At 42.5% G+C, this 24,294-nt stretch overlaps 1 pseudogene; it reads left to right on the top strand.

Moving 5' to 3' along the window:
• The first annotated feature begins 462 nt into the window (after positions 1-462).
• On the top strand, positions 463-580 carry LOC126417834 (5S ribosomal RNA; annotated as a pseudogene).
• Positions 581-24,294: the final 23,714 nt, after the last annotated feature.

Raw genomic sequence — 24,294 nt, 5'->3', positions numbered from 1 at the left:
GAATGGACTAGAAACATTTGCAGTAGATGTAAGAGTTAACAAAATGGAGAGAGCATATTGTTTGTTACACGATTCGCAGACATTTGAAACACATTCACATTATTTCCCGATTTACACTAGACGCAAACAGCTGGGGTGGCAGGCAGGAAGGGCATCCGGCCACCCCTTAAGATTAACCGTGCCAATTCCGTACTTCACCCTGCCGACCCTGCGCACAATGCGGGATGAAGGCAGTAGCAAAAGAAGAAAAGAAAGAGAGCATATGGTTTGACAAAGAATATTTACATCAAGAAATATATATCTAGAAAAGCCAGATTAAGGCACTATACCACACTGATACTAGCAGAATATTTTTATGGATCTGAATGCCTATGAGTGAACTATAAGTTGGACAGAAAGAGGTACTTGAAAGAAGGGTAGTTATGGTAGTTAGAAAAATAATGAGTGTAATACAAAGTACAGGCCAACAGCTTTGCCGCAGTGGTAACACCGGTTCCCGTCAGATCACCGAGGTTAAGCGCTGACGGGCTGGGCCAGCACTTGGCTGGGTGACCATCCGGTCCGCCGAGCGCTGTTGGCAAGCGGGGTTCACTCAGCCCTTGTGAGGCAAACTGAGGAGCTACTTGACTGAGAAGTAGCGGCACCGGTCTCGCCAAACCGACATAAGGCCGTGAGAGCGGTGTGCTGACAACATGACCCTCGATATCCGCATCCAGTGACGCCTGTGTGCTGAGGATGACACGGCGGCCGGTCGGAACCGTTGGGCCTTCGAAAGCAGGACGGAGTTTAGTTTCGTTTTAATACAAACTGCAGATGGCTTGAAAATGAGAGTTAATGAGGAGATCTATAAAAATATAGAGAAAATACCAGATATAATGGCTAAAAGAAGATTAATCTTTGTTAGACTCCTAATCAGTAGCGCGGATTACAGAAATAACGAAAGAGCTAGAAAGAAAGAGGAACAAAGAATTGGGAATAGCAGACAAAAATCTTTTCGAGAATAAAGTATTAAATTTGGAAGGCTTTCAATGCAAAAGAAATAAGAATTTTGGGAAAAACGTGGACAGGAAAAAGGGAAAGACAACATGGGGAGAAGACGAAGGCGTACTGGAAAAACAGAAAACAACAAGCAGAGAAGAGAAATTTAAATCGTTACGTCATCCGGTTGGCTGATTTTTACATATTTTTCAAATTTGTGTATACGGTTGTTGCAAACGTCAGCCATGTTCAAAGTCGTACGCTTCTTACCCGCCCATGTATCAAAGGCTGTCTCAAAGTACAAAGACATCAGAAAGAAGATCCTAAACACCGGTAATTACCTTACCTTCTGATGAAGTCACCCTTAGAGGTGACGAAACCTGGTCAAGGTATATAGAAAACCTATGCAACCGGTTGGCTGATTTTTACATATTTCTCAAATTTGTGTATACGGTTGCTGCAAACGTCAGCCATGTTCAAAGTTGTAGTCATCCAAGATGGTCAATGCGAAAAAAACAGTGTTACCACATAAATAATTACATTATCAACAACATAATTAATTCAATTTTGTTGTTACCGTTTATCTAAGGTGGTGCGACGGTTTCTCTCGTGATGGCACACACCTAACTTCTGGCCCATCACAAAGTGGATGTGAGGCGCAGTAATCGCGCTAAGATGAATATACTTGCACGGCATTAGCGGGGAGAGCAGCGTCAACCCAGTGTTTTACTGGCAGCAGTATCTGGTGCCGCTAAGTGCTTCCCGCACCACGTATCAGTTTCCGGAAATGTTCTGAGGGTATACTGGCGCAACTGGATGGGCGAGGTTCTTAGACGAGCGTTTCACGCGCTGAACTTGTGCGAGGCCGCACTGGGTGCCGGCAGTGACGTGTGCGGCCTGTTTACGTGCGGGTACAGGGGAACAGCTGCTCGCTCTGACGTCACGCCTCCTGCTGTGTCGGGTCTGGTGTTGCGGTGCGCTCCCCCCCTGGTGTTACGCAAGCTGCAGGATCACGAGCAGGCCTCGTGGTCGCCCGGTGGTGTCGGTGGCAGCAGGAGCGCACCGTGGGGCCCCCGCGGCAACAGCACTCCACCAGATCAACACCGACTCAAAGGAAGGCCTCGGCGCTTGTTCGTGACGTCACGTCACCAAGGCACGGCGAACGCCGGGTCTGTTGCAGGCATACTCATAATAGTGGTGTCTCCCTCTCTGACACAGGAAAAAGTGAAACTATTGGCGGTAGTTGACCAACACACATTGTTCTGAGAGATTTCTGCAATCAATTAATTGTGCAATTCATTACACTTCTTAACAAATAGTGTACTCCTGAACTTAAATTTCCACCTGTTTTAAGAATTGACATACAAAAACAACTTCACGGTCCAGCAGCAACAGAATTCGTGCTTCTTTACCTTATTTGTAAATCTGAGGAAGTTACGATTGTACTGGGTTGCTTTTACAAGAAACTGTGAACATATTGGTGCTCTTCTTTAGGTATCTTGGTTGACTATGGGGTGAGGAGCACTGAATGTTAATGAAATATCTTGCGATTGTACACGTTGGGGGAGGGGGAGGGGGACAGAAGAAGAGACAAAAGAGAGATACTTGTTTTATCAAATAAAATTTTTTTATCATATAAAATTTCTCCTTTGAGTTGCAAGAGGGGATAATTTATCTTTTCTAATGTGCATGTTTAAAAAAGTTTAAGCTCAGCAGTATTTTCGATGTATGAAGCTATTTTGTTTCCTGTTTAGAATTCCTTTCGTTGAAAACGACTGTAATCTAATGACTGGCAACAGTTGGACATTTACACATGTAAATTAGCTCACATTTCCACTGACGATGTCAAACGAAAATAAATAAATAAATAAAAGAAACGAGTTCATTGTAAGGGGGTTGGGGTAAGTTTCGACAACAAGATGGATCAAGTAAATATAGTTCCTTGAATGTAAAATTTCCGAAGCTTGCAATGGGGCAAAGCATCTTGTCATATTGATCTACGTTTGTTTCGACAGGATTCAGTAATACAGAACTATGATCATCATTTGTAGCTTTACTATTGAAAGGGTCCTGTAGCCACCTTTCATTAGTCCGGTAGCCCATTTTCATTACCATTTCTCTTTCTTTTCCTTGTTTCTCTATTCTATTTACTCTCACAGTGGCGTGATTGAATGAATGTGGTTGTGTGTCACGTTGCTAGACGGTGGCGTAGTCTGCTGCAGAAAGTCTGCGATAGTCGTACAGATTCAGCAGCACTGGTACAGAATAGCCAACTCTCGTAGTGGTCAAGTCGGCAAAGAGGTTTCCGCTACTTGTGAGAAATCCACCTGCGTTAGGTTGGTGGCGGAAATGGCATCTTGGGGTTTTCCGGTCCACGCGGAGCGTGGAAGAGGCTGGAGAAGCGGGAGGCAGTCTGCCGCCGGTACGGGAAGCGTCCACAGCTGTGCTCCAGTCGAAGAAGGGTGAGTTAGACTGACCGCGTGGCGCGTTGTTACTTGGCGAGGGGAGAGCTGTTAGCCTTTGGTCTCGCTTTTCAAATCTGGAAGATTGCTTTGCCTTGTCGCAGCAAGGAATGCAAAACTTTGGCAGATTTTTCTTTTAGCAAATTTCTGTAGCAGATTTGGATTCGCCGGAAGAGCGCCACACAAAGGTGTCGATAAGAAGTGAGCACTCGCTTCTGTATGAATGTCTGTTTGCCTTCAGCTGTGCCTGTATAAGCTTTCACCTTTCTAAATATTTAGAGCCTTGCCTTCTCGTAAATTTTCCTTACTTTCCGTGTCTTTCGTCCGTGGGGAGCCAACCACGTGGTAGAACATTATAGTTGTTGGGCTACCGGCACCACTAACTGTCCGATCGCATGTTTGTTTTAGAAAATGTTTTGTATGATGTGATATTGTTGGAATTTGGCACTATACCTAGAAATTGTGCCTCCACAAACCACTTGTTATCAGGAATCGCGTACATGCCTCACATCCTTAGTTTATGAATAAATGATTTTATCTACAATTTTCTCTTGTGTTCCGAGATTACGTTTTTGCTCCTAAGCCACTCACCTCGTAGTTTTCCCATTAGCACATCCAATGCGTTTCCTTATGCACAGGTCCAGTGATTAGTCTCCTCTTGTATTTTATAACAAATTCTTTAGATTAAGTCATATTTGCAGGTGTGTTGCTGGGAACTGATCTTATGCAGTGTTCATGCATTTTCTATTTTATTTGAAATGTTTGATTGTCGTGAACAGCGCACGGGCAATACTATTAATTACATCGTATCCGCTGTGAGCGACCTCACAACGTATGCATTTTTGTGAGTTTTTGGTCTGTGATCAAATTAATTTATTTTCCGACTCGACCAAATCTTTGATTAGTTGTATGGTTTGAGTCGGTGGCGACCCTATTCTTCTCACGTTGATTTCATAAGCAATAAGTATTTCCATTCCCAATAATAAGGAATAACCCGTAGTAACGTGGTTAGTTACACTATAGTAAGAAAATCTTGCATCTAAATAAAACTGCAGAATCCAAAACAAAACCAAACATTTTGTCCAAAAATAAGAGATTTATAGTGATAAGCACGCCCAGGCGTTTCTGCCTGCAATAGACCTGTCGTACGCCGTGCCTATCTGACGTGACGTCACGAACAAGCGCCGTGGCCTCCCTTTGAGTCGGTGTTGGCCCAACATACTATACTGTATTCATCGCGACAGTAAACCTGATGCAAACATTACGCGATGTATTCTTCCGCGTTTTCTGGAATCTCGTTAGATTTCGTTTCACGTGGGGTGGAGGCCAAGCTGTCTCGCGTACAATCAGCTACTATAAAAAGGGTACTTTTATGTTGCGCCTTGTGCGTACATCGACTGAGCGATGATACGGGGCAACAGCTCTACCGTCACTAACTTGGACAGCACAGGCCAGCCAGCTGGTCCAACTATACTCCGTTCATCGTAAGAATAAACCTGATGTAAACAAACACAAACGCGATGATTGGTCAACAGCCGTAGATCCGGAACAGTGGTGTTGTTCCGCTCTTGGAAGTAGGTCCAACTTATGTATTAGGTAATTTATTACTATGTCACTGTAAACGAAACTTTGACATTCTGATGTATTAACAGTCAACAACGTATTACTTAAATATAGTTTAGCAAAATAATTTATATTTGAAAAATCGTGTACAATGACAGTCTCAGTAAGCGCTACTTGTGCATGATCGTCTCACTGTTGCGGCCGCCGGGGCCGAGCGGTTCTAGGCACGTCAGTCTGGAACCGCGCTGCTGCTACTGTCGCAGGTTCGAATCCTGCCCCGGGCATGGATGTGTGTGATGTCATTAGGTTAGTTAGGTTTGAGTAGTTCTAAGTTCTAGGGGACTGATGACCTTAACTTTCAAGTCCCATAGTGCTCAGAGCCATTTGAACCATTTTGTTACGTCTACGGCGTGAAAGTGGTGCTGGCTCAGCTGCTGTTCAACGCCCATAGGCACAGCATCTGGTGCATGCTGAGATGTGGGCAGGCTGGTGCTACCAACGCGGAATCGTCCATCGGGAAATCGTCTTCGTTTGTGTGACCCCCACCGTCTTGAAATTGTGTCCTGCAGCTCCCAGACGGGGCGATCCGCCGTTTTCGACTTATCTTCGGCGACCGTTGCTCGCTCACGCGATCTTCAGTGTCCGAAGACGCCTGTCGATCCTGAGGGTCAGGCACAAAAACATCGACGGGCACAACCTGCACCACCGCTAGACGAGACAGGCGCTGGAGGAGGGGGCAAAGGAGTGGGCGTCGTTCCGTCCGCGACACACTGAGACACTACCGGGGACGGCGAAGTAGTAGTAGGAGCTAGTGGTTGTCGAGGTCGGAGATGGTTGTGAAGAACCTCGACAAGCGTCAGCGGGAGCGCCGTTGGGGTGGTCGTGGCCTGCTGGTTCCTGGGCGGTAACTGTGCGATTCTGCGTTGCGCCTTTCTTGGTGACATCCCGAGCACGTCTTCGGCTGGCCATCATAAATTATAATGGCGCAACATCCGCCAATATATACTTAGGACGGCACATGTTTGGTTAGCTCTATGTTGATCTGTCGTACTCCACTGAGATCCGGGTATGTAATGAACTAAACCCACTTTCCAGCTGTATGACTTATCACCTTACCATAGGGGCAGAATGCAGACACCATTATATCTGAAGGCACCTCGAAAGGGAATTCAAATACGCGGACCGTCCGCAGTCCAAGTCCCACATGTTCCACAGATACGTCACTGATGTGTCCTTCATAGTGACAGATTTTAAGACCACTTCCAGCTGCTCGTAGAATTATATCACATAGCTAACACTTGCTTCAAGAATCATGAAAGAAGGTTGTACACATGGAAGAAACCTGGAGATACTGGAAGATATCAGATAGATTATATAATGGTAAGACAGAGATTCAGGAACCAGGTTTTAAATTGTAATACATTACCAGGGGCAGATGTGGACTCCGACCACAATCTATTGGTTTTGAACTGTAGAAACTGAAGAAACTGCAAAAAGGTGGGAAACTGAGGAGATGGGACCTGGATAAACTGAAAGAACCAGAGGTTGTAGAGAGCTTCAGGGAGAACATTAGAGAACGATTGACAGGAATGGGGTAAAAAAATACAGTAGAAGAAGAATGGGTAGCTTTGAGAGACGAATTAGTGAAGGTAGCAGAGGATCAAGTAGGTAAAAAGACGAGGGCTAGTAGAAATCCTTGGGTAACAAGAGATACTGAATTTAATTGATGAAAGGTGAAAATACAAAAATGCAGTAAATGAAGCTGGAAAAAAGGAATACGAACGTATCAAAAATGAGATCGACAGGAAGTCGAAAATGGCTAAGCAGGGATGGCTAGAGAACAAATGTAAGGATGTAGAGGCGCATATCACTACGGGTAAGATAGACACCGCCTACAGGAAAATTAAAGAGACCTTTGGAGAAAAGAGAACGACTTGCATGAATGTCAAGAGCTCAGTTGGAAACCCAGTTCTAAGCAAAGAAGGGAAAGCAGAAAGGTGGAAGGAGTTAATAGAGGGTGTATACAAGGTCGATGTACTTGAGGACAATATTATGAAAATGGAAGAGGATGTAAATGAAGATGAAATGGGAGATATGATACTGGGTGAAGAGTTTGACAGAGCAGTGAAAGACCTAAGTCGAAACAAGGTCCGGGAGGAGACAAAATTCCATTGGGAGAGCCAGTCCTGACAAAACTGTACCATCTGGTGAGCAAGATGTATGAGACAGGCGACATACCCTCAGACTTCAAGAAGAACATAATAATTCCAATCCCAAAGAAAGCAGGTGACAGATGAGAAAATTACCGAACTATCAGTTTAATAAGCCACGGCTGCAAAATACTAACACGAATTCTTTACAGACGAATGGAAAAACTGGTAGAAGCCGACCTCGGGAAAGATCAGTTTGGATTCCGTAGAAATGTTGGAACACGTGAGGCAATACTGACCCTACGACTTACCCTAGAAAATAGATTAAGGAAAGGCAAACCTACGTCTCTAGCATTTGTAGACTTAGAGAAAGCTTTTGACACTGTTGACTGGAATAATCTCTTTCAAATTCTGAGGGTGGCAAGGATAAAATACAGGGAACGAAAAGCTATTTACAATTTGTACAGAAACCAGATGGCAGTTATAAGAGTCGAGGAGCATGAAAGGGAAGCAGTGGATGGGAAGGGAATGAGACAGGGTTGCAGCCTATCCCCAATGTTATTCAATCTGTATACTGAGTAAGCAGTAGAGGAAATAAAAGAAAAATTCGAAGTAAGAATTAAAATCCACGGAGAAGAAATAAAAGCTTTGAGGTTCGCCGATTACATTGTAATTCTGTCAGAGACAGCAAAGGACTTGGAAGAGCAGTTGAACGGAATGGACAGTGTCTTGACAGGAGGATATAAGGTGAACATCAACAAAAGAAGAGATATTTGTTAACATAGAGTATAGATTTAAGTGTCAGGAGGTCGTTGAAAGTATTTGTATGGATTGCAGCCATGTATGGAAGTGAAACGTGGACGATAAATAGTTTAGACAAGAAGAGAATAGAAATTTTCGAAATGTGGTGCTACAGAAGAATGCTGAAGATTAGATGGGTAGATCACATAACTAATGAGGAGATATTGAATAGAATTGGGGAGAAGAGAAATTTGTGGCACAACTTGACTATAAGAAGGGATCGGCAGGTAGGGCATTTTCTGAGGCATCAAGGGATCACCAATTTAGTATTGGAGGGCAGCGTGGAGGGTAAAAATCGTAGAGGGAGACCAAGAGATGAATACACCAAACAGATTCAGAAGGATGTAGGTTGCAGTAGGTACTGGGAGATGAAGAAGCTTGCACAGGATAGAGTAGCATTGAGAGCTGCATCAAACCAGTCTCTGGACTGACCCGAACAACAACAACTTATTCATTAATCAGTTTCACGTACATGCTAACCATAGACATGTGGATGCCAACAGGATCGTTGTATTCAGTCTTCATCTCTGATAAGCAGTTTGATTTCAAGTCCTTTTGGTCGACCATATTCAGCTGAAAAGCTGATCTTCAGTGTCGTTTTTCTGTAGGCATAAGCTATTCTCTGTCTAAGAAAATATAGCGCGCTAAGACGGCAGAATCACGTAAACAACTCCGCGAGCGAGCTGCGCGGTGGGGACGTAAACAAGACGTCCGTGCCCCTTGTCTGCCGAAGGGCGGTCAAGCTATGCATGACGCGGTGTACAGTACTGCCTTAAATTTAGTCAATGATGTCCTCGGAAAACTTCAAAGCTGATTTTTCTTTCTGTAAAGTCGTGAAATACTTTGACAACAATCTGTTTCACGCTACTTTCAAACTTTTTCCACGTATGTTTCACTACGGAGAAGGAAGCAGCGTCAGCCATATTCACAATGTGTATCAAGAGCGCGAGAATCAGAGCGCAACACTACAGAAACTGCGACAGTACACGATTTTTGAAATAAAAACTACACAGCTAAAGTACGATTAAGAAAATCATTGATAAGTGTTGAAACGTCCCCTTTGAAAAATTTGTGAATTACTGTGCTGGTAAACCCCTTACGTTACTTGATTTTCAAACAGCTGAGCAGGACTGAACGTACTCAGACATTTCTCTGTTTACTTATTCTGATCAACACTAAACTGACGCACAATTTTTAGCGCAACGCAATCTGACTTTCTATATTCCCTACAAAAGAATGGCCCTGACCAACAATAACCTATACCTTTCATGAATTCTTACCTCACAAAAATCTTCGTTACTCGAACTACGGCAATACAGCGTGCGCCAATACTGCAAGCTAAATAAAAGAGTCTAGCTACTGAAGTCACTAACTACTGATAGGCATAGTTAGCAAGTGAAAGAGTTTGATAGAGAACAAACAATGTATTTACCTCAATAATGTCCAAAAGTCATCATATATATATATATATATATATATATATATATATATATATATATATATATATATATCAGTTCACGATATCCAGTATTACAAATGTACTCTTTCTGATGGACGCACGTCCAGATCGACCGCTCTCAAAACTCTGCCATCTCTCTTCCCACATCCACCAATGCTGGCGGCTCACCTCCAATTGCGCAACGCTACGCGCTGTTCACATCCAACTGCCCAACACTACAATAGCGAATATTCCAAAAATGTCAACCAGCCACAGACTGCACACAGCACCGCCAGTGATTTTAATACAGAGCGCTACGTGACTTTACCAACATAAAAACCTAAACAGCCTACTTACAGTGTCAGTACATTAGAGTAACTGTCTTAAAATTTCATTTATTGTAACATAATAACAAGATAAGTTATATGCAAATAGTACATACTTCCAAGAGCATAACAGCATCAGTGTATGTGTGCTGCGGCTGTTGACTAATAATCGCATTTATGTTTGTTTACATCAGGTTTATTCTTATGATGGTCGCCGACATATACCACCTCCAGACGTACGGAACGCTGAAAGGTTTGCCAGCATACGCTCTCTTGATTTTGAATCCCGTTACTTCGCTAGTACAGACTAATTCAGCTCAAATAACTAAGAATTTTACACACACACAGTTCATAGTAATCTTAATAATTTGCGTTCGATATCTATGCTGAACGTGCCTTAAAGATTTCCAAAGGTAAATGCAAGAGTATTTCACTTATTTGCAAGACCACACCTGAGATGCCCTTGCAGGTGCAAACTAATTCAGTGTCACAGTACGGAGAGGAGTAGAGTAGAGGGTTGACAGAGGAACTAGGAGGCAGCACAACCCGCAGGCGCGAGATGTATTTGTAAGAATTCTGCAAATCAGCAGCAAGCATCTCTTTAGCGGTGGGACATTGATATCTAAGAATAACATGCAGCAAATTCACAAAGATTCTATGATAGCCTGTCGTGGGACACATAGATCCCAATGGGATAAAATAAGTACTACATAACCATTCTGTAAGAGAAATAAATAGCAAAATCATTTCGTTCTAAATATTAAGAAGAGAATCAACTCTCTTCCGTGTAATGCAATTCCTGAAATCTTCATTGTTATTATACACTGCCGGAAAAAGTGGAACATCGTCGAGGACAAGGTCATTTTATCGGCAAATGAGATGACGGGTTGACTATCTACGTAGGTGTATATGACAACAAATTCAGACAAAATGAAACACACATGTCATAGCAAAGGGGGACCACACAATCGCATGAATACACAGCGTATCCTCTCTGGCGGGGACGGAGGCGTGTGTTCTGATCTGCAAATGATCGCAAAGGTTCCGAATGATAATCGTGCGATAGACTATCCTTTCGTTGTAATTCGGCAATCGTTCTTGCAGGCCCTAGGGAACGAGTAAGTTTCCACTTCATCATATCCCATGTATGTACAATTGGCGAGAGGTTTGGTGATCTTGTTGGCAGAGCAGTTGTTGTACACGACAAAGAACAAGTTGTGTCACAGCAGACATATGTGGACATGCACTATCCTGCTGAAGAAACACATCACCTTCCTGTCGGAGATATCCCAGCAGTACGGGGATGACAGATTGTGCAATCTAGGAGGCACTGGTTATCTTGCCCTGCAGAAACTCCAAATGTGACCACGAGTAGTAACAGACGGCGCCTCGCACCATGAAGTCTGGGAGGGGCCCTCTGTGTTGTGGGGGAATAGGCCGCTCATCAGCTGTACGCCGTACCTGTGTATGTCCGTCACACGTATGCAGACAGAATGTACTTTCGCCACTGGTGACAACAGAGAGCGGCTCCACTCTCCAGTGAACGCTTTCGTGACACCAGATTAGCCAAGCTTGGTGGTGTCGGGGTGTCATTGGTAGCCCGGTCAGAGGAACACGTCATCTTAATCCTTCTGTAAGCAGACTGCTCTCATCGATCTCTAATGGCACGGCAGGTGCAACACGTGCCAGGGTTTCGTACCTGGATGTTGTTCAGTCGGCCACCGCTCCTCAGTGCACCATCTTGACGTGCTTCTGCAATACGTGGTCGTCCGGGACCCGCCTACAGGAGTGGGAATGTTCGACAGACCACTGTTGAATGCAGCGACAGGGCGCCGATACATAGTGCCCAACACGTGCAGCAATCCGTCGTCACGCCAGTACGGCTTACGGCAGGCCCACAGAGCGACCTCTTTCAAATGCCTGAACCTGTTCGGCAGAAGTACGTCCTCGTTCGCGAGGCACTGTCGTACCCTGGAACGGATGTCGTAAACACTGTTCAGCCCTAAACTCAGCACAGTTAGTCCCTACTCTTTGCAGAGTCGAAACAGAGGGTGCACGGAAAGGTCCCCTGAGCACCACTTGATTTTATTTTCTGTGTTATTTTACTTTATTTTTGCAGTAGTGTACATACAGAGTAGATCACAACAAAAATGGTTCAACTGACTCTGAGCACTATGGGAATTAACATCTGCCGGCTGGAGTGGCCGTGCGGTTCGAGGCCCTACAGTCTGGAGCCGAGCGACCGCTACGGTCACAGGTTCGAATCCTACCTTGGGCATGGATGTGTGTGATGTCATTAGGTTAGTTAGCTTTAATTAGTTCTACGTTCTAGGCGACTGATGACCTCAGAAGTTAAGTCGCATAGTGCTCAGAGCCATTTGCACCACTTAATTTCTGAGGTCATCAGTCCCCTAGAACTTAGAACTACTTAAACCTAACTAACCTAAGGACATCACACACATCCATACCCGAGGCAGGATTCGAACCTGCGACCGTAGCGGTCGCGCGGTTCCAGACTGAAGTGCCTAGAACCGCTCGGCCACACCGGCCGGCAGATCACAACAGATAACGAAAACTGACACTGAAAGTACAGAACGAATGAAGCAACTTCCAAGTAGACACGGCTCCGCTCCGAAGCCGTTTGATACACTAAGTGATCAAAAGTATCCGGACACCACCTAAAAACATACTTTTTCATACTGGGTGCATTGTGCTGCCACCTACTGCCGGTACTCCATATCAGCGACCTCTGTAGTCATTAGACATCGCGACAGAGCAGAATGTGGCGCTCCGCGGGACTCACGGACTTCGAACTTGGTCAGGTGATTGGGTGTCACTTGTGTCATACGTCTGTACGCGAGATTTCTACACTCCTAAACATCCCTAGGTCCACTGTTTCCGATGTGATAGGGAAGTGGAGACGTGAAGGGACACATACAGCACAAAAGCGTACAGGTCGACCTCGTCTGTTGACCGACAGCGACCGCCGACATTTGAAGAGGGTCGTAATGTGTAACAGGCAGACATCTATCCAGACCATCAAACAGGAATTCCAAACTGCATCACAATCCACTGCAGGTACTATGATAGTTAGGAGGGAGGAAAGAAAACTTGTATTTCATGGTCGAGCGGCTGCTCATAAGCCACACATCACGCCGGTAAATGTCAAACCACGCCTCGCTTGGTGTAAGGAGCGTAAACGTTGGACGATTGAACAGTGAAAACTGTTGTGTGGAGTGACGAATTACATTACACAATGTGGCGATCTGATGGCAACGTGTGGGTCTGGTGAATACCTGGTGAACGGCATCTGCCAGAGTGCGTAGTGCCCACAGTAAAATTCGGAGGCGGTGGTTATATGTTGTGGTCGTGTTTTTCATGGACAGGGTTGCACCCCTTGTTGTTTTGCGTGACGCTATCACAGCACAGGCCTACATTGATGTCTTAAGCACCTTCTTGCTTCCCACTGTTGAAGACCAATGCGGGGATGGCGATTGCATCTTTCAATACGATCGAGCGCCTGTTCATAATGCACGGTCTGTGGCGGAGTGGTTACACGACAATAACATCCCTGTAATGGACTGGCCGGCACAGAGTCCTGACCTGAATCCTATGGAACATCTTTGGGATGTTCTGGAACGCCGACTTCGTGCCAGGCCTCACCGACCGACATCAATACCTCTCTTCAGCGAAGCACTCCGTGAAGAATGGGCTGCCATTCCCCAAGAAATCTTCCAGCACCTGACTGAACGTATGTCTGCGAGAGTGGAAGCTGTCAAGGCTATGGGTGGGCCAACACCATACTGAATTCCAAAATTGTAAGTAGGCTGTTTAGGTTTTTTTATTGGTAACGCCACCTCTGTATGAAAATCACTGGCTGTGCTGTGTGCAGTCTGTGGCTGCTTTGCATTGTTGTAATACTCGCCATTGTAGTGTTAGGCAGCTGGCTGTGAACAGCGCGTAGCGTTGCGCAGTTGGAGGTGAGCCGCCAGCAGTGGTGGATGTGGGGAGAGAGTTGGCGGAGTTTTGAAATTTGTCATGAACTGCTATATTTATGTATGATGATATCAAGGTAAATACATTGTTTGTTCTCTATTAATATCTTTCATTTACTAACTATCCCTATCAGTAGTTAGTGCCTTCCATAGTTTGAATCTTTTATTTAGCTGGCAGTAGTGGCGCTCGCTGTATTGCAGTAGCTTGAGCAGCGAAGATTTTTGTGAGGTAAGTGATTTGTGAAAGGTATAGTTTAATGTTAGTCAGGGCCATTCTTTTGTAGGGAATTTTGAAAGTCAGATTGCGTTGCGCTAACAAAATATTGTGTGTCAGTTTAAGCACAGTCATGTATAATTGTTTAAATGGGACGTTTCATATGTCGACCCTTAGCCGAGGATACCTCACTGGAATCTTCTGATTTTTTTTCTTGTAGTTTGTGTAATTAGTGTAGCTTTTGTTTATTGCTAGCGCGTAATTGTAGAGAAAATCTCCTTTGTAGTTGCAGTCTTTCATTGTTGTACAGTAAAACAGTTGTGGCATGCATGTAGATTTGCACCAAGTATTTCGCAGCTGCAATTAACTAGATATTATTTTCAGTGTTATGTTAATGTGTTCTCTTATTTTTGCTCGTCAAATTGCGCTTTTCTGTGTTATCGTGAAATATTGTGACAATAATGGCGTGTGAAAAACGTAATACAGGCTCCAAAGTAAATTGAGAAATGACAGTGAAGACGAAAGCAGTGTGTTAGCGCCGCAGAGTAATGAATTAACTAATGTTCAAAGTAGTAATTTGGTAATTGTGCATAGGGAAATGGAGCGGGTGGCAAACAATGGTGTAGACAGTGAAACAATTAGAGAACAGGGAAGCATTATCGATCGATCGGTCGGCAACAGCTCGCCTCAGGAATCCGAAATGACAGGAAACAATCTCGCAAATACTGTAGATTCAGGTTTTGGATCCTCACCGTTTTCTCAAATAAGTCAAGACACATTTTCTGCTTGTCAAAATGTGAATGTTTCCAGTGCAAATTCACTGCCGAAAAGCACTGAGGAACATGTTCCAGACACCAGTGCATTGTTATTACAATTAATACAGCAAATGGGACAAACACAGCAAAAGCTTCAAAAGTTAGACACAATGGAACAAAATCTTCGAAAGTTAGATACAGTGGAACAAAATCTTAAAAAGTTAGACACAGTGGAACAAAATCTTAAAAAGTTAGACACAATGGAACAACATCAGAGACAAACACAGCAACAGTTAGACACAATGGAACAAAATCTTCAAAAGTTAGACACCACACTTGAACAAACACGTGAAGATTTAACTACTGAGTTACATAACATTGAATCGAAATGTCAAAAAGTCTGTAATGACGTAAAAACACAAATTTGTGAGCATTTTCAACCTATTTTTTCGCGGCATGAAAATGCATTACAGAATCACGAAGCAGCCATAAAAGAACTGCAAGCCATTGTTCATGAAAATCATGAGACCTTGTGGGCTAAAATTGACTCAGTTGCATCTACCGATTCGGTTACGCAACTTGCAATAACTCAGGAAAACTTAAAGGACACAGTAGATTCGATTTCAACACAAATGGACACTCTGAAACTTGGTTCAGAAAAACACACTGAGGAAATGTGTTCACTATCGGAGAAAGTAGCCGAACTTTCGGATCAGGTCACTAACTTATCTACATAGGTAGATGATGATCTGAATGACACAAGACCTGTAGCCTTCACTGACACAGAAGAGTAGGAACAAATTAGAAAATTCAAACAGAATCAAAATCAAATCAATACACAGTACAAAAGAGAAATCTGGGAAGTACAAGATCAGCTGACACAGGTAATACAAGAATTACGTATTTCAGAGGATACTCGCGCCCCAATACGGGAAGAGGGACACAGAAATACGGAACAGCCACAAAATAATAACACAGGGCATTTCGGAAGTTATGAAAGAAATTGGCAATGTGCACCGAATTTTGATATGGAACGGCCGACACGACCTAACAATGACCGATATGCGACTCGCCGACATGATGATTTTGACTATAAGCTGTTCATTACTACACGTAAATTCAAAACATTTAAGAATTCTGGCAACGACATTCATCCACAAGCATGGCTCCATCAATTCTCGCATTGTTTTCCTCCCAACTGGTCGTTAGAACACAGATTAGAATTTATGTGTGGCTACTTGGAGAATGAACCAGCTGTAAGAATGCGATCGGTAATTCACGATTGCCACAGTGAAGGAGAGTTTTACCATGCCTTCCTATCAGCATATTGGTCTCAAGCCACACAAGACCGAGTAAAACATAGCATCATAATGATGAAACGTTTCGAACAATCTGAATTTTCCAGTCTTATGAAATATTTTGAAGACATGTTGCATAAGAATCAGTATCTTTCAAATCCATACAGCCCCTCAGAACTCATCCGCATTTGCTTAATCAAACTGCCTGAACATTTACGACATATTATTTTGGCAGGACGTTGCAAAGACGACATTGAAGCATTTCAGGGACTTTTACAAGAATTAGGAATTGACACTGACAATCGCGGAACGCGAAACCAGGAACACAACAATTACAGGTCACATCCGTCGGAATTCCGCGATGAAAGAAGTAAAACTTGACACGACAAGGCTATTCTCACAACACAAATCGTGACCAAAACAGACACCACCCGTATGACAACAGTTGGCAGAGTAGTAATAACTACAGGGAAAGATCACCTCTCCGTGGTAATGACTATCACAGAGACAATAAGAGAAACAGACAATATGGGAACCAAAATAAATACTATCAAGGGAGACAGAATAACTTTAGACGCAACGGACCAGCGCGCAGTTACGATTCAGGGAGAAATTCTCCACCATGTGACCGACAAGAAAGAAACTATGGAATCTACCGACATGACGACAGACGATATGATCGTAACGACAGACCTGAATTGCATCAGAACTGGCGGGATTCAAACAGAGCAGGGCACTTTCGACAACGTGAATTTGTAGAAGCTAGGTCTCCTAATACCAATAACGACGCGCGCCAACAAAGGAACAGACAATGACTCGCACCACAGGCAGCCGCGTGCGCCGGCTGGCTCAGAGAAAAATAACATAGACGCTAACCTTGAGAAAAATTTTAGCATTCCTCACCGACGTATACCGCATGATAATTCCGTTCAGGTTGAACCTCTGCGTACCAGGAAGAGTAAAGGTTTACACCACAATTCACATGTAAAACCGTTTATTGAAAGATAATCTGCTTTTTAACTTGGTCTTTGCCATAAAACTTTTCACTTTACATTATTAGTATGCTTGTCAGACTTAGAATCTGTTAACATGCAACAATGTTTGAAGTTAAATATCCAGTCAAGAACCAAGAGAACTTATTGAAACAGAAATTACGAATGCATTGTTATTGTGAACAGACGACACAGTGTTATTGTGCGTGTACATTCTTGCTTGTTAGTTGCACGATTGTGGAACGACTATAAGGCTTACATACTTAGAACATTTACCGGTGTTGCTAATGAGATTTTAATGCAACATTTTGGTTTACTTGAAAATATATTCTGGATTTAAAGTACTTTCAGTGAGATACCAGATGGCACAGTGGTTAGTTTATGTGACAGCTACACGATTTTATCACGACGCTACTAATGAGTGACAATTTACAATGTTGCTTTTGCAGTGTATCTGTTTTATATCTGCACAGTTTTCTGAATTCTTCTGGAAAGTAAAACAGGTTTTAGTAGTAACTTTTGTGGTATAGCTACAATGAGACTGCCTTTTCCGTAGCACAACAATACGTTACAGCACATTACTTTCCTCATCACGGCAATAAGCGTAATAACTAAGACATTTATACGCAAAGCATTTCACTTTTGTGTATTATGAGGTAAGTAGATTGACTTCTGCAGAACTTAGCTTTCGGAGGACGATAACTACGACACTTCCACACAGATTATGTTGCAACAAGACGCACATTTAGCGCTACAGTACACGTATTTGAGTGATTAATTTTGTACTTAAAACCTTTATTTTTAAAGATTTTTGAATTACAAAGAAAGTTTTCCGTGATACATTTCATTCCATTGCTGTAATCTGTAACACCAGTGGGTATAATTACATTAATCCTCAGGGGGGTACACGCTTACTTTGTGTACCATGTATGTGGCAACCACAAGGAACCCTAGCTAATATGGTATTTGCTTATACAACTTTACACATCAGTACCATATTTCTCTAACACACAAATTACACAGCTATCTGATCATTTAACTGAGAGATAAACATTTTTTTACTATATCAGTGACACATGTTTACGCAGTACACAGTTGGGTAACTTCACACTTATGAAATTGTATTTTGTCTGTACTTTGTAAACTGTTCATATTTTTTCGGAATCATTGTGATACTATGAGAGCTTTGAATGATGTATTTGGTAAGGGAGCATGATTTTAAAGTACGTTTGAGGTAGATGACACTATTGAAATGAGCAGAGAATTTTTTTTAGGTTTTGAAATTATTGCAGAAAGCTATGACGTTTTTGAGATTTGACTGAGGTGTTATGATATTATTATGATGACGATGTGTACTATGCTGTTGAGATATGTTTATGATCAATAAGATGATGCTACCGTATATGAGGAATAAGAAGTATGTTGGAAACCAAGAAGCGTACTTTAAGAGTTATGAAATGTGCGTAAATGCGTGACTGTATCACAATGCTGACGAATATTTTATTTGGACACTTATATTTATAGGGTTTTGTTTCTACACATTTGCAACGCAAATTCACGACCCGTGAAATTTTGTATATGAGACTGTCACAGTAGCGGAAACTGCTGTCGTAAATATTTCTGTAAGAAAGTTAAGTGACCACCTGCACGTGCGTCGTCGGCACACCGCTGTGTCAGACACCTGGAGAACAAGCCATTAGGGTGTGCCTTTCCGGAAGCACAGGTAGAAAAAAAAAAAGGGGAGGCCATTATCCTCGCTATTGACATTTCCTTGTTGAAAGCATACTGTGGAGCTCGTAATTTATGATATTTACTGAAATGCCTAATGAAATGACGAGAAATATTTTTACATCTGCACACCTGATTACGACAAGCGTCTTTCTATGAGAGTTGAGAGAATTTCTACTAACTTATGAAATGTCACATGACTATTGAATGATATTTGTATGCTTTGGTTTGTGTAATTGCTTATTTCATTTGATACCTGTTTTCCAGCTGTGTTACAGCATTAGTTTTATAAAATGAACTTAGATGCATTTGCTAATGTGAACACTTTCTGTCAACAGATCTATTAAATGATAATTTTGTAATCCACATTCTTTAAAAAAAGGAGCACTTGGAAAGGAAAGAACAATAAGAAGGGACTAGTAACAGTAACTGCAGACATAATATTCTTTTCAAGTACATGGTAATATTTCTTTTACGATAAGTTGTTGTGGTGCACCACTTTAATTACTTAGACATTAAGATGTGATTATACATTTCCCTTATCTGCATTGTTATCTTTAGTGTACTATTTTTTCTGCTTGAGCTATGTCATGTTTAGATATAAGCTGCTGTTTGCCAGGCATAGTGCTACTGAACTTTAATTTGTGTTACTCTGCTAAGCCAGATTTATTTTTTTGTTTGCTGCGCATTGCCTCATATTAGTTGTAATGTTGAATTGCTTGGTAATTTAGATTTACTGTAGCTTGCTTTGCGATTTTCCATTTTTTTATTGCTGTTTATATTAATTGTTTTATGTGCTGCTGCATTGCCTCGTCCCTTAGTTTAGCATCTGAGCTCAGTAGATTTAAGTTAGCTTAAGAGGGGGTATACTATATCAGAAACTGACTATGGAGAATAGGTAAAGAATGCATTGCGAAGGTATATGAAAAAGATTTGGGCCCAAATGAGTATTGTACAATCAGAAATAATTATTTTGAAAGAAATATGAACAGAATACAGAAAGCAGGCTTAGATAGGACTTTTTGGGAATAATGATGAACAAAGGGAGATCTCCATGCAAAATACTGCAGTAAAACAAACCCTGTCCTTTCCCTTTTGTGTTATCCCACTATATGTTTGTGTACCCTTGTGTATTTGTTTTCTTCCTGTCTCTGTGTACTGTTTCATAGAACTTTTTTCTCTTCTAATACTAAGTTACATTCACTATGATGAGGAATACTGTTATCCTCAAATACAATTGGCATTAATAATGTGTTATTTACTTTGTAAAGATGTTTAGACATTATTTATTCTGTTTTGTGTTAATGCTCATGTGTGAAGTTGATGTTTCGAAAGTTATTCTGATCTTTTATGTATGTACTCATGTCATAATTCCTGTAACACTGATGTATATGTCTATTTCTATTCTTTTGTAACGCCTGTTTTACTACAAAAGTTATCTGTATTGTTATGTTCTTTAATGATGTATTTTGTACCTTTGTAATTGTATTTTCATGTTGTAAATTTATAATTGTATAGACACCAGTTCTTCAAATTAAGTTACATTTCACTGCACACGTTTCTGTTGGTCATAGTATATGGACAATATGTGAGAAGTAGGGACTGATAGTGTTAGCACGTGTGTTAATAATTCAGCAAAGGACTGGATAACAGCATTGTTGGTTCTAAGGACAGTTCCGAAAACTTTGTGAGTGCACAAGTGGTGGTTTATGGACTTGCTATATTATCCGCAAGACTCTTCAATGGTGATTGTGCACCTGCACAGTCACAACAGATGGCTGCTGGCTATCTCTACAAGGACTACAGTGGGTCTACATCTTTGATGATCCATCAATACCATTATTTCTACAAGGACTGCAGTGGGTCTGCACCTCTGGTGGCCCACCAATACCGTAATCTCTACCAGGACTACAGTGGGTCTGCTCTGTGATGACCTACCTACCAATATTCTTCAAAACTTCGAATGACTCTGCTGTGGGTTTGCTCTGTTGTGACCCATTACTTGTCTGCATGTCGAGAGTCAGCACTGTCTTTCCGTTGGAAGGACAACACTACTTCTTCAAGACTGCATGGAAATCCACTACTTCCCTGTGCATTTTCTTTTACTGCTCAGACTTTGAGAAAAACACTACTATTTTACCATGATGAACGATCAGGACTGTCTTTATAGACTGTGAGAAAATTTGAGCTTTTGACCAACATAGTATCAATAAGTGTGTGCATTTGATTTCTTTGTTATTGTAATTATGAAAAATTTTTTCAAATCTGTATTGGCCACTGCCCAATCCAATTTGTAAAATTTTTTTGTGGGGAGCATGGGGGCTATGTAAGTAGGCTGTTTAGGTTTTTTTATTGGTAACGCCACCTCTGTATGAAAATCACTGGCTGTGCTGTGTGCAGTCTGTGGCTGCTTTGCATTGTTGTAATAATCGCCATTGTAGTGTTAGGCAGCTGGCTGTGAACAGCGCGTAGCGTTGCGCAGTTGGAGGTGAGCTGCCAGCAGTGGTGGATGTGGGGAGAGAGATGGCGGAGTTTTGAAATTTGTCATGAACTGCTATATTTATATATGATGATATCAAGGTAAATACATTGTTTGTTCTCTATTAATATCTTTCATTTACTAACTATCCTTATCAGTAGTTAGTGCCTTCCATAGTTTGAATCTTTTATTTAGCTGGCAGTAGTGGCGCTCGCTGTATTGCAGTAGCTTGAGCAGCGAAGATTTTTGTGAGGTAAGTGATTTGTGAAAGGTATAGTTTAATGTTAGTCAGGGCCATTCTTTTGTAGGGAATTTTGAAAGTCAGATTGCGTTGCGCTAACAAAATATTGTGTGTCAGTTTAAGCACAGTCATGTATAATTGTTTAAAGCGGACGTTTCAAAATTACCGATGGAGGGTGCCACGAACTTTTAAGTCATTTTCAGCCAGGTGTCCGGATACTTTTGACCGGATAGTGTAGATGTCTGCCGATGTGGGGTTGTGAGATACCGTCCCAGTCAATACAAATTACTTAAAGTGTAAATTTTTCGGTCAAGTCTTCATGTGACGGGGCTCAAATTTCACCTTTGACCTGCTTTACCTCGCGTAACAGTGTGGTTTTGGTATATGCATGATGCAGCAGAGGCACATTTTACTGTAGTTGTCCGATTCTATCTAACGCACCAGAATGTTCCCAGATAGATAGGTCGATCAGGACCTGTAGCTTGCCTTCCAAGGTCACGTGCATCAGTCTTCTGGATTCTTCTGTCCGTGTTCACTGGTAGGTGAAGTTGTACAGCACTTTCGCTGATGCGCTTGAAGAACTGGATCAGGGAACTATACAGTCTTGTCAAGATTCGCGAGATAATGCGATGGTATTTGAAAGAATTCATAACTGACTGCAGAGACGAATGAAGCATTGTCTCAAAATGTGAGAACGACTAGTCGAATACGTCCTTTAACAGGCATGACAGTACCGTAAAGTGTAAAGTGTGTCGTGCTGAAGTTGCATCGTTGTTGTTGTTAAGGTAGGACTTGGGCGAAATTTGTGGCAAGGTAAAAGAGGACTTAACCGAAAAGCTTGTATATCAAATCCATTTGTACCAACTGGGACGTTTAATACCGAAGATGGTGTTGATTCCTAAACAGTACAAACGTTATGTTTGCGGCCCCATTTGAAACTGAAACATTTTTGCTTCTACGAGAATCGTCGTAAACTTTCAACCGTGTCAGTTTTCGCTTCTAATTATTTTTCACCCAGTAAACGAATTTTGCACTTCGTCGCCTCTGCCTGGCGCCAGAAGCAGCCGCTTGTGTCACCTGGGCCTGGTCTCAGTGCAACACAGATACAAAACGATCGTAAGAAATCAAACGAAATGCATTTCCGCTCTTACGAGCCACCGGAGGTCGTGGATCGCTAATACCACGTGGTTCTAATGAAAGTGCAGCTACTCAGAGACGTCCAGTGTGGACTGGAATTTTTGTACGGCACCGAAACTTGGTAGATATGCTAATGCGTTAATGCGGAACCGATTCACATTTGACAAAATTAGTTCCAATTTTGGCCACCAGGTGCCATACACTGTTTATATTACGGTATGACATCCTTGCCGTCAAATCACAAACCAGTACGACTATCGAGAAGAGAAATCTTGTACTGCCAGTGAAACTGTTTTATGAGAACGACAGCAGTTACAGTGCTGCATTGAGAGAATATCGGCGACTGGAAGCTCTGAGGAGAAGCCCGAAATCATTAAATGATTTAAAGAAGGTGATAGTGAAATTGGAAAACGCAGGTCAGCTTGGTGCGGCACCTGCAAGAGGAAGGCGCCCTATTTACATTTACATTTACATTTACATTTATACTCCGCAAGCCATCCAATGGTGTGTGGCGGAGGGCACTTTACGTGCCACTGTCATTACCTCCCTTTTCTGTTCCAGTCGCGTATGGTTCGCGGGAAGAACGACTGCCGGAAAGCCTCCGTGCGCGCTCGAATCTCTCTAATTTTACATTCGTGATCTCCTCGGGAGGTATAAGTAGGGGGAAGCAATATATTCTATACCTCATCCAGAAACGCACCCTCTCGAAACCTGGACGGCAAGCTACACCGCGATGCAGAGCGCCTCTCTTGTAGAGTCTGCCACTTGAGTTTGCTAAACATCTCCGTAACGCTATCACCCTTACCAAATAACCCTGTGACGAAACCCGCCGCTCTTCTTTGGATCTTCTCTATCTCCTCTGTCAACCCGATCTGGTACGGATCCCACACTGATGAGCAATACTCAAGTATAGGTCGAACGAGTGTTTTGTAAGCCACCTCCTTTGTTGATGGACTACATTTTCTAAGGACTCTCCCAATGAATCTCAACCTGGTACCCGCCTTACCAACAATTAATTTTATATGATCATTCCACTTCAAATCGTTCCGCACGCACACTCCCAGATATTTTACAGAAGTAACTGCTACCAGTGTTTGTTCCGCTATCATATAATCATCTATGTATTCGCAATACATTACATTTGTCTATGATAAGGGTCAGTTGCCACTCCCTGCACCAAGTTACTATCCGCGGCAGATCTTCCTGCATTTCGCTGCAGTTTTCTAATGCTCCAACTTCTCTGTATACTAAAGCATCACCCGCGAAAAGCCGCATGGAACTTCCGACACTATCTACTAGCTCATTTATATACATTGTGAAAAGCAATGGTCCCATAACACTCCCCTGTGTCACGCCAGAGGTTACTTTAACGTCTGTAGACGTCTCTCCATTGAGAACAACATGCTGTGTTCTGTTTACTAAAAACTCTTGAATCCAGCCACACAGCTGGTCTGAAATTCCGTAGGCTCTTATTTTGTTATTCAGCGACAGTGCGGAACTGTATCGAACGCCTTCCGGAAGTCAAGGAAAATGGCATCTACCTGGGAGCCAGTATCTAATATTTTCTGGGTCTCATGAACAAGTAAAGGGAGTTGGGTCTCACACGATCGCTGTTTCCGGAATCCATGTTGATTCCTACAGAGTAGATTCTGGGTTTCCAGAAATGACATGATACTAGAGCAAAAAACTTCCGCTGGAAGTTATTGAAGGGGCTACTGCTGCTGTAACTGACCATGC

This window comes from Schistocerca serialis, chromosome 8, assembly GCF_023864345.2.
Source record: "Schistocerca serialis cubense isolate TAMUIC-IGC-003099 chromosome 8, iqSchSeri2.2, whole genome shotgun sequence".
In the NCBI taxonomy this organism is placed as follows: Eukaryota; Metazoa; Arthropoda; class Insecta; order Orthoptera; family Acrididae; genus Schistocerca; species Schistocerca serialis.
Note: the sequence above shows the minus strand (reverse complement) of the source record. Positions and strands in the feature narration are given on the sequence as shown.